Genomic DNA, 12500 nt, shown 5'->3' on the forward strand with positions numbered 1-12500 from the left:
TTTTACAGTTCTAAAAGACACAGGGGAACCAGAGGAGAAAACACCAATAAGCAAAAAAAAGACCAAGAGAGGAAAAAGAGGGAAGCAAAATTGGCGACCAAAAAGACAACACTAACTACAGTTTTTAATTTAAGTAAGAAAGATTTAACAATTCCAGAAAATAAACCTATTGCCAAAGGATTAAATGTTGCCCCCACAGTAGGAACTAATGGTTTTAACTTATTTATTGACGCAAACAAATTTATTAGACAGCTCGCACTAAAAAGATTTTTTTATGAATAAAGATGCAGTGAGTAGGGAGATGAATCTTATTAAGAACACCGTGGGAACTAACCAGTCAATCGAAAATATTTTCGAGGCAGATAATGTTTTTATACACTCCAAATTAAAAAATGAATCCACATTTTATCCTAGTGGGGCCAAAGGCCATTCTCTAGAGATATATCAACAGGCTATCACCAAAGACTTACAACTTATGAGTCAAACCCATAATAGATTCAAAGAGAACTTAAGTATTAAAGAAAAGGAAGCCTGAGACTTCCGGTGACGTCAGCGCAGATGGTTTGCTGAGGAGATCGCTCTGGAGCCCTCCGGTGTATAAGCCACAAGTATAGTGCCAATCGGAAGGAAAATACCATATAAAGCAACCGGAACAATGAGCAGAAAGCCGAAAGGGCCCGCGCAGCAGAGTGTTACAAGCTATTTCATGCCGTCGCATAAGCCGCCTGCCAGCATCGGCCCGATCCAAGATGGCGGCCCTGAGTCCTCGCTAGAAAGACCCAAAAGCATGCCTGAGCAGGACATCAGGAGGGACCACCCAGAGATCACCAAGGATTACTTGGAGAATCTATTTCTGAAGATGCGCCAGGGATTTCAAGAAGATCTCTCTAATGCCATCCACACGCTCAGAACAGATATGAACGTGCTAGCTGGGAAAACAGACTCCCTGCAGAAGAAGGTGGAGGACATAGAACACTCCTACTCCCTAGCAGAGGATGAAATAAACAGACTAAACTATGAAATTCGCTCTCTAAAAGAGAACGCAGAGGAACAAGAAAATAGAGACCGCCGCCAAAACCTCCGCGTGCGATACATTCCGGAGGCAGTAGAGGCTACCCACCTACAGCCATACCTGAAAGACCTGTTTACTCACCTGGTCCCTGAGTTGGAGCAGGAACAACTGGAACTAGATCGAGCACACAGGACCCTGGGCCCGAAATCTTCAGACCCTAAGAGAGCCAGAGACGTCATAATCCGCTTTCATTCCTATACAACAAAGGAAAAAGTGCTCTCAGCCAGCAGAGAAAGAGGTGAGGTACAATTTCGTAATACCCACCTGGAAATTTATAGCAACTTATCTAAAGCGACAGTGGACAGGCAAAGAGAAATGCGGCCCCTTACACAAAAACTAAGGGAAGTACATAAAGTGAGATATAGGTGGGGCTTCCCCTTTAAATTGATGGCGCAGGCGGGGGGGGGGGGGGAACTCCACGTGGTGTCCTACATGGAAGATGGCCCCCCGATTCCTAAGGGCCCTGGGGCTCTAACACACAGGTGATGAAGCGGTGTCTGAAGGAGCAGAAGAAGAGCAGCCCAGCCAAGGACCGGCGAAAACACCAAGGACATCCCAACGCCTGGCTTCGCAGAGGAATCCGACGAATGAAGAGTAAAGAGGAACAGCAGAGCAGTGGCCGTCGCTCCCACCCCCCCTCCCGCAGAACCGCGGCAACGTGAAACCCCGCAGAGCAATCTTGCGCTAGCCTCTGCAACTTGAAACGCAGACCTGCTGGCGCAGGACAAACACCCCGCCACAGAGTTTAGTGGATTAACCTATCTGCCATCTTCAAACCACTCCCCCCACGCCCGCAGAGAGGAGGGAGCACACAGCGAAGACAGAGCTAAACCTGTGTCCTTTCAGATGCTTATTTACAAAGTTCAACCTGCTAGCTCGTTGTAGAGCTATGGAGGTAATAGAAAACCCACGAGTTTCTGAAGAAGGGGACTCATGCCCAGTCGTGGTCTGGTGAGAGGGAAGACGTGAGTAAAAGAGTCTCCAGATAGGGCCTAAGGGTGGGATTGAGAGGGGATTGGGAGGGGGAACAAGGGGGACTGGGGACTACCAAAAGTTATCCTGATTAAGATCAGGCTCAATCTAAAAGTTTAAACACCAATCTCCCTAAAACGGTAACACTGGGAAAATTCTCCGATAAGAAACTCTGCTCCACTTATTTCAAGTTAAAATCACTGTAAATGTCAAAACCAGTTCTATATGTTAACCAATGTTAATCCTCTGGCACCACCTTGTGGTGAACTCCAGAAATGATGATAGTGATGGGACTCTCATAGTGACAGAACTAGAAGGAAAATAAAAATAAATTCCAGATGTACATAATCCCTAGGAATAACCAAATTCTATGTTATACCTAAATATTTTATTTCCTGATGTCATTGTCCTGTTTTATATTATGTCATATTTTTCCAGGTTAAAGTTATGGCTAAATATTAAGCTCCCTAGAATGGGAAAATGGAGAAGCCTTACAGTGGAAAGTCTACACTAGCTATATCAAGTTAAACTTATTGTAAATGTCAAAATCTGTTTGGTAGGTTGAACAATGTTAAGCCTTTAGCACCACCCTGTGGTGAATTTCGGTTTTATAATGTGTTAAGTTGTTGTTTTACATTGCCATGCATGGCTCCGATTGGTTCTGTGGATACCCCCGAGGGGAACGCGACTCATGGAGAAGTCTCCAGAGGGCAATATGCCCAAATTCCTCACCCTTAACGTGGTGAGGGTTACTATGTTAGGGCGCAGCTATCGCTCACTTTCTCTTTTCTTTTCCCTTTCTACTACCCTCCTTTCCCCCCCACCCCAGGTGATCATTCCCCCCTCTCCATACCAGCCCCCCCCCAGTACAGATCAATTCGAGTCCCGAGAAATTAGAGTCACAGATACCAATAAGACACAAGGATTTCACCTAGGCAAACACACATTGGAAGAGCATAGGTCGCCCCACCACCTTGGGAAAGTGGAGGGATCACAAGGCCTCATCCAAACAAAAAAGAAAAATGGCCAATAAAACATCACTAAAAATAGTATCTCTAAACGTAAAGGGGCTGAATTCTGTAATAAAGAGAAAACTTGCCCTACAAGAACTTAAGAAAACAGAAGGAGATATATTATTCCTCCAAGAGACTCACTTTAACACTACATCCCCCCCAAACACATTCAAAAGAATCTATCCTCAAGCATATTACGCGCCCTGCACAGCAAAAAAGAGAGGGGTAGCTATACTATTCAAGCATAATATCCCATTTACTTTAAACAAAGAGGTTTCAGACCCGGAAGGCAGATATTTAATTCTATATGGCTCTCTCACAGGGGTAGAAATAATTTTAGTAAATGTATACTCCCCAAACGAAGGCCAAGCGAAAATTCTGAGGGATTTATGTGATAGTATATCCCCCCAACCAAAAACTACACTACTGTTGGTAGGAGACATGAACATGATAGCAGCCCCAGAACTAGACAGAGCAAGCGCACAAGGAACACCACACCCACGCACTACAGAAAAAAATGCTCAAGAATTTAGAAACATCCTAAAAGAGTTCTCACTTATTGATATTTGGAGGGCGCAACACCAAGGCCAGCGGGATTACACGTTCTTTTCACCCCCGCACCAGACCTATTCGAGTATTGACTACTTTCTGGGCACCAAAGACATTCTCCAGGCATCCTCCCAGTCAGACATAGGTTCTATATCATGGTCAGATCACGCTCCGGTGTCATTGGTACTCTCTCTCTTTTTGTAAAATCAATCAATACACTTGGAAACTAAACGACTCTCTGCTAAACCAAATGGATGTAGAAATTGACATTAAACAAAAGCTCAGAGAATATTTCACGCTGAATAAGAGCTCAGTAGAGTCACCAGGAATGTTATGGGAAGCCCATAAGAGGAGCTATCATTTCCATAGCATCATACAATAAAAAAGCTAAGCAAAAACTATATAATGAATTAGCTGAAAAAGTACAGCTCCTGGAACAAAAACATAAAATAATCCCTCAAAAAAATTATTTCAATTACTAGATAAAACCAGATCTGAATTTAAACAGACTCAACTACATGAAGTGGAGAGAGCGTTAAGGTGGACCAAACAAAAGTACTATGATAAAGGTAACAAAGCCGACTGACTATTAGCGTCCAAACTTAGAGGTCTGAGAACCAAAGCGCAAATCTCAGCTATCCAAACTAGATCAGGAGAAAAAACATACAATCAGAAGCAAATAGCAAAAGAATTCTCCGACTTCTATTCTAAATTGTACAATCTAAACTTCCCAAAGAATCGATCCTCTGGATCAGCAGCTATCTCCGAGTATTTGGAGAAATGTAAACTTCCAGAACTCACAGAAGAAAATATTCTAGAATTGAACAAAGATATAACACAGGAAGAATTATTAGAAGCTATTGAAAGCTAGCAAAACGCCGGGCCCAGGTGGCTTCTCAAATCAGTACTATAAAAAATTTAAGAAGGTGTTATCCCGTATATGCTGGATATGTTTAATTCATTTCTAGGGGGAGCGGCTATACCGACAACAATGTCTAAAGCAAATCTAGCAATCATACACAAGGAAGGGAGAGACCCATTACAATGTGGTAACAATCGCCCCATTGCCCTCCTTAATTCGGATTTAAAACTTTTCAGCAAAATTTTAGCAAACCGACTTACCCCAATACTACCCAGTTTAATCCATATAGACCAAGTCGGGTTTGTTTCGGGAAGACAAGCCTCTGATAATACTAGAAAAATGATCAATCTTATAAGGCTATCCTGTTGAGTCTAGACGCAGAAAAAGCATTTGACAGGATAAGATGGGACTTTTTAGATCAACCTCTGATTAAATTCGGATTTAGGGGCCAATATTTAGAGGGAATCAGAGCCCTATACAAAACCCTCACAACTTTCGTAAAACTCCCAGGAGGAGATTCAAATCCCATAAAAATTAACAATGGTACCCGGCGGGGATGCCCCCTGTCTCCGCTTCTATTCGCCCTCTCCATTGAACCCCTGGCAACTACAATCAGAGACAAAAAGAATATTAAAGGAATTGAAATTGGAGAGACAAACTACAAAATATCCCTTTTCGCCAACGACATTATCCTAACCCTGTCCAACCCCTTGATGTCCCTCCCGAATTTACATTCCCAACTAGACCAATTCAGTAAAATTTCGGGATATAAAATTAACACGGACAAGTCGGAGGCATTGAATTTGTCATTAACAACATCCGAAGTTATGTTGCTACAAGCAAACTTTAATTATAAATGGAGCTTGACAAAGTTTAAATATCTGTGAATACAGATAGCGAGTTCCTATAAATTCCTATACCAATACAATTATCCCCCCCTTTTTGAAAGGATAAAAAAAGATCTCCAGAGCTGGAACGAATATCAAATTTCTTGGCTAGGAAGAATAGCCACAGCTAAAATGAATATCCTGCCAAGACTCCTATATTATTTCCAGACTCTACCAATAGACATCCCACTTTCCAACTTAAAAATATTCAGAACAGAATTTTCCAATTCATCTGGAAAAACAAAAGACCAAGGGTTGCTATATCAATTTTGCTAGCTCCAAAGGATTGCGGAGGTTTGGGAGTTCCGGATATCACTAAATACTATTTGGCGGCCCAACTAAAACAAGTAATAATGTGGAACAACGATCCAACTACAAGTTGTTGGCTTGGGATTGAGTCGACCTATGCGGGACCTCTTTCTCTGCCGGCCGCTCTTTGGGCCGAGGGGGGGGGGGGGGGAAGAGAGACCTTCGCAGAGAAATTAAAACTGGGAGCAATGAGGTGTACATGGAAGATATGGACTAGAAACAAGGGGAAATATCACCTGGCATCTTCCCCCACACTATTGACCCCTATATTTAGCAACCCCGAGTTTCTTCCAGGCTGTCTCCCAAAGGGACTTAGTAAATACAAAGAGCTAAAGATGGTAATAGCCGATGATTTTGTATCAAAAGGTAAGATTCTACCACTCCCAGATTTAGAGAAAAAATATCAAATTACAAATTTACCCGTATTTGGCTTCTTACAAATTCGACACTATTCTCAAAAGACTCAGTGTTTTCGGCACTAACAAAATTTGAGAGACTATGCAGAAGAGGCTACTACTGTAAAGGTCTGATTTCAGAGGTATATCTGGGCCTGGCGATAACCGCAGCACACTCTAAACATAGCTATATGCTAAAATGGGCAGAAGATTTAAATTTAGATTTAGATAGAGACGACTGGGAGGATATCTGGGAAGCAGCCTCCAAAACATCAATTTGTACCACAATAAAGACATACAATACAATACAATAAAAGAGAATATATATAAAATCTTATTTCATTGGTCCTAACTCCGAATAGGCTGAGCCAGATTTTCCCCGGGTCCTCAGATTTGTGTTGGAGAGGATGCGGGCAAAGAGGAGACATGGCTCATATCTGGTGGAATTGCCCAAAAATTCAGGGGTTCTGGATCATGATACAAACAATGATACGAGAACTCCTGGGGGTGGAGATAGAGGTTGACCCACTGTCTTTGATATTATCTAAACCAATAGAGTGCCTACAACCCCAAGTGAATAAAATGATAAACCATGTCCTTACAGAAGCCCGCTGCTCGATTGCCGCTGCATGGAAAAAGATCAACGCTCCCTCCAAACAGACAGTAATGAGACGAGTCAGGGAAATAAAGGTAATGGAACTCCTCTCGGCACAACTTAGCCAAAAGGTAGATAAATTTCACAAGATCTGGGAAATTTGGCCAGAAGATTAACAATCTTATGAGTTGACCATCGAAGGCCAGAGCTGATAACTCCTCCCCCACCCCCCGCCCCCCTTCTCCTGTTTATCCACACCCCTCATTCCTTGCTCTATTCTCCACTATCCTTGAACTTCTCTCAGAGAGATACACAAGGAAGCGGCTGCTTCCGCAATAAGTCGTGAAAAAGTTTTGTGGATCGCAACAAAAGAAAATAGATATATAAGAAAATAAGACAACAAAGCATTGTCCATGTTTAAATGTACTATTTAATATTTTCTCTTCTTTAGATTGTGAATTTGTAACAGATATATGTAAAGACTTATTGTATGATGTCTATCTCTCGAAAAACAATAAAAAAATTGAAACAAAAAAGAAAAAGAAAAGGAAGCTCTAAAATCTCTTATGGAAGACAGGACCATCACCATAAAACAAGCTGACAAGGGAGGCGGGGTGGTGATTTTAGACACCATATCCTATCTGAAAGAGGCGGATTCTGTCTGACACCAACACCTATGAAAACCTAACCGTTAATCCCTCAGTTATATTTAAGGAGAACAATCCCACCTTTTGGAAAAGGGTAGAGATTTGGGAATCTTGGACAAGAAGGAATATGACTACCTTAACACCACAAATCCATTAACAGCGGTGTTCTATTTCTTGCCCAAGATCCACAAAGACATCAATCCACCCGGTAGACCCATTATCTCTGGGATAGGATCTCTAACATCCAACCTCTCAGAGTACGTTGATGTATTTCTGCAGAGGTATGTGACAACCATGAGATCCTATCTCAGAGATACTACCCAGATCCTGAGCATTCTGGGAGGAATGCAATGGGAGCAAGGGTACACTTTGGTCACATGCGATGTGACCAGCTTGTATACAGTTATCGATCATAAGGATGGCCATAATGCAATCAAAAGAATTTTGGTAAACGACAAAGATATGCGAGCAGAACAGACTCAATTTATACTAGATAGCATTGAGTTCTTATTGATCCATAACGTCTTCTGGTTCAATGGGGCACATTTCATACAAAAATGCAGTATCGCCATGGGGACCAGGTTTGCACCTAGTTCCGCAAATTTATTTATGGACATATGGGAGACTGATACCATCTGGTCAGACCACCCCTTTAGCGCAGACCTGGTCGTATGGTGGCGGTACAAGATTTCCTTGAATATATCAATACCAACCGCCTTAACTTAGTACTCACCTCAGAGTATAGCCAAAAATCAATAAACTTTTTCGATCTCACAATTTATATTGAGGGGATACTCAAGTCAAAAACCTACTTTAAAGCGGTAGGTTGTAACAACTATCTTTTAAGGACCAGCTGCCACCACCAAAAATGGATGGAAAATATCCCAGCAGGGCAGTTCCGTAGGCTACGCAGAAACTGCACCGACATCACAGTATTTAAAGAACAAACTGAAGTATTAAAACAAAGGTTTATAGATACAGTAAAACAGAACAAAACTGGAACAAGATGTAGAGAGAACAAGTATACTAAATAGACAAGATCTACTTAAAACTCAAGTGAGAACACGGCCCACAGAATTTGGGGTCTCCTTTCTTACTCAGTTCAATAAAGACTCAGAGAAAATAAAACGGAAAATTAACAAACACTGGCATTTGTTGCAAGACGATCCAATCCTAAAAGACCATCTGCCCTAACGCCAAGGGTAATTTTTAAAAAAGCAGCCAATATAAAAACAAAATTGGCACCCAGCGTATTCAAACAAAAAGATGTGGATACAACAGGGAACTGGCTTTCACGAGCCACAGGATTCTATGATGTACCAGCTGCAAAGCCTGCAGACAAGGTTCTTCTGATAAAAACAAATTCAGATCTAACAACACAGGCAAGTGTTTCACCATGAAGCATTTTATAAATTGCAGAACTAGCCACGTCGTATATTTGCTCGAATGCCCATGTGGTCTACAGTATGTGGGACGCACGGCTAGGCCGCTGCGTGTCCGTATACTGGAACACATGGGAAACAGTCGACGGCATTTGCTTACACACAATGTATCCAAACACTTTTGCATGTACCATTCCGGAGATCCATCTGGGCTGACTTACAGAGCCATTGAACTAGTACCTCAAAATTGGCACGGGGGAAATAGCCTCACACGCTTGGCTCAGCGAGAATCATATTGGATCTACACACTCCAAACCATGTCCCCTGTGGGTTTAAATGTTGGTATCGACATAGGGGCTTTTATTTAGTATATACCATGGGGTGTGTAGACACTTTTATGGAGCCAAGCAAGCTGAACCACCCACTGTTCTGTAGCTTTTTTTTAAGCCTTTTTGGATTCCCATTGCATTACATTTGTTCTTTCTACATTTTTTACCTTTCTATCTTTTGCATTTTTTATCATGTGCATTATGTATCTGTTTTATCTATTTTATTTGTGCTCTTAATACATTTAAAATTCTTTTGGTTTAAAAATGTGAAAGATTTTAAACACTGATTAGTGTTTTAACCATGACCCTGTTGTACTAACTCATTGCATTTTTTAATTCTAATTTCAGACCTACAACTACATAATATCTATGTTTGCGGCAGTTTCTTATATATCGCCTTTTTTATGTATCGCCGTTTTTATGTATCGCTGTCCCCAATTTTTAAATTGAAAACTAGTTTTTTATTTCTCTTTACACACTCAGCAATAACCCCAATTATTATTGTTTAAAGTGTCACCCTAACTATATTTATATCCATGGTGTTATCCCAACAATGTGGCATTTTGTCCACCCGAGGACTCTCAAGAGCTGTAATATTGTTGCCTCTGATGGACCATCATTATTTGATCTTAATTAAGACTTAGAATCGCTTTTCTTTTTCATTTCTATTGCGGTACTGATTTGTGCATGTATTTATTTTGATTTATTCTGATCTGTATACCATATTATGCTAAGACTATATTGGTGCCTCCAAACGAGATTTCAGTCACACAGACTTTAAAAGTGAATATTCTCAGCCTACACCTGATTGTAACTATATAAACCAACCAACATCCCCCAACGCTGATGGACCTGACAAAGCACGAATCAGTGCGAAACACGTTGTCCTATGAGTGTGGACCTTTTTGGACTCTGGCGGCTTCTGTACCCTAAATAACCCAAGTGATTTAGAACGGCGCTAAACAACACAATGTGCAAAATTCATAATGAATAAGGTGATGTGAATAATAAAATAAATTGTAAGGTGAATTAGAAAAATTCTCGACCTTCAGAGGGAAATGTACACAATCCCTATGGTTACAGTATAGATCCAGGGTTTGAAGGGAGCGAAATTTCAGGAACACCCCAAAACAGAAAAGAAAAAATAATGGTGCAGTAGAATCACAGGTGACTGGTATAACAAGACTTGGCTCGTATAAAATGCCCACTTACAAACAGTAAGTGGAGAATCAGCATGTAACGTGGAACAGAATATGCAGGAAATCAGGAGGGCTTCCGTACCCTACCAGTTTGCGACTGACTCCTTCATTGAACTCCGAACGCAGCAGACAGCGGAGCTCATGGCAGCAGGCAAAACGGAACAGCCACACCTATCGGCTTAAACCCACAATATGAGAGGTTTTACTATGTTTGTTTTTATTTAGCTTTTGAATAAATACGGTATCCTAACTTATACGATTCTGGATATTTGTGGCACACACGGGATACCCAAATCTGAGCGACTGCAAGTACGAGCATATGTGGGAGAACGTTCTGAAGACACTTAACTCCAGTTAATTAATTATCCACTGTGGATAATCCTGGACACGATACATAAAGCTTGGTCCCCTGCAGACGCACTTACTAGAATTCTCTCCTACTGTCTCTATACCTTCTCCTACCTACCAATTAGACTGTAAGCTCCTCGGAGCAGGGACTCCTCTTCCTTAATGTTACTCTTATGTCTGAAGCACTTATTCCCATGTCCTGTTATTTATATTATTTGTTATTTATATGATTACAACATGTATTACTACTGTGAAGCGCTATGTATATTTATGGCGCTATATAAATAAAGTCATACAATACAATACTGTCAAAGATACCGTTTGGGGCTGTGACTCACACACGGCCGTGTGAGTCAATATTTATTATTTGATCACTATCCCTCCATCCTGGTATCACCGCTGCACCTGACGCAATTAGAAGTGGAGCACTTAGGCCTGGGTCCCGCTGCTTCCGACGGCCCGCGCGGCAGCGGACCACCAGCCCCTTTCCTCTAGTGTGGAGGTCGCCGCTGGCTCCTTACTACTTGGCTGACTGCGTCCTGTGACGCGTCAGCCGGCCGATGCTGCAAGCTCCTAGTGATTTGCAGCTCTGATGCGTCACGTGGTGCGGCAGTCAGCCAATGAGGGAAGGAGCTACAGATGGGAGGCGGCTTGGGAGGGGAGCAGGGAAGGAGCTGCGGGGGAAAAAGTGTGAGTGTATATGTATGTGTTGTGTGTGGGGGTGGGGGTGGACAGCACCACGATCTCAGACCTGGCAAAGTTTACCACGCCCCCAACCCCGGCTCCCTACAGACCGCATATCGCGGTCAATTGCCTGTCAGCGCGCCGTCTGTTTGCAGTGCGGGCGCGCTGACTGAGGGAGCGGGGCCTTAGCCTTAGGCCTCGGCCATGTTACCTGCTGGTGTGCTGAGGCTCAGGGAAAGCGGGTGCTTTCCCTGGCCTTGCGGTTGCTTTCCCTGCGCGCCGTCAGGGGGCGGGCCAGTGACGTCACGGAGCTGGTTCGCCCTCATTGGGCGAACCGCTCACGTGACCGGCCCTGCGCTCCGGCAAGCGCGTGAATTAAAAAATGACCTAAGACCTACGCTTCCGCGCGCTTGCGGAAGCGTAGGCGAGCCCCTACTAAAGCCGCTCTAATTGCGACTATAGGGGCTCAGTGCCAAGCATGAGCGAGCGTCAGCACGCTTCAGCGAGTAAGCGCTTACCATGGCCAAGGCCTTACGCTGCACATTCTGTGGGAGAAAATTATTTCCGAAGGAGATTTAAAATAAACCTTTTGCAGCACTGACTTACCGTGTAAGTCCCCTGTATTCTGCTAGTCTTCTCTAACCAACCCCCCCCACCACCACCATCACACTCCCATTTGCAGGCAGCAAATTATCTATATTTATATTAGTTCCGTCTGTATCACTTTCGTATCACTACTGACCACTGTATGTGTATTTCTTTTCACATGTCTCGCGCTCCCCTACTCTGTTTCCACCATTAACCCAAGGATCGTGGGAGATTCTTCACCGGGTTGAGCAGCAAGATACATTTCGGGCCAGTATTGTACAATTTGTACTTTTTTCCCTATCTGCTCCATCACGTTTATATTGTGTTATACACATACACAATTAGACACTCGAGGTTGGGAAGCGCCACAGACCCCCTTTTTTCTTTATATGTAAGTTATGAATCTGGGGAACTTGTGATAACCAGTGATCCGACTCCTGAGACAAAGATACCAATCAATGCCCTTTTCCTGCTGCTTTGCTGTGAGTGGTTAGTAGCTGAGAGTGAGCCCAGCTGATTTGGGAGTTACTGCGCAATGCTTCTGTTTGTATGTTATGTTCGCAGAACCATGCAGCTGTGAGGAGCCGGTGCAAGAAAAGGACTAATAGTGTGATGGAGAATGCTTTCTTTTTCAAGCAAGGACTGGTATTCACTACGCCATATTGCGCC

The 12500-nt window shown here is 42.8% G+C and overlaps 1 protein-coding gene across 1 annotated transcript in view; it reads right to left on the minus strand.

The window, feature by feature from the left end:
• LOC142467289 (uncharacterized) overlaps positions 1–12500 on the minus strand; it is a 69204-nt gene that overhangs the window by 56376 nt on the left and 328 nt on the right. The gene's annotated exons all lie outside the window — the stretch shown is intronic.

Source organism: Ascaphus truei, chromosome 16 (assembly GCF_040206685.1).
Source record: "Ascaphus truei isolate aAscTru1 chromosome 16, aAscTru1.hap1, whole genome shotgun sequence".
NCBI classification, from domain to species: Eukaryota; Metazoa; Chordata; class Amphibia; order Anura; family Ascaphidae; genus Ascaphus; species Ascaphus truei.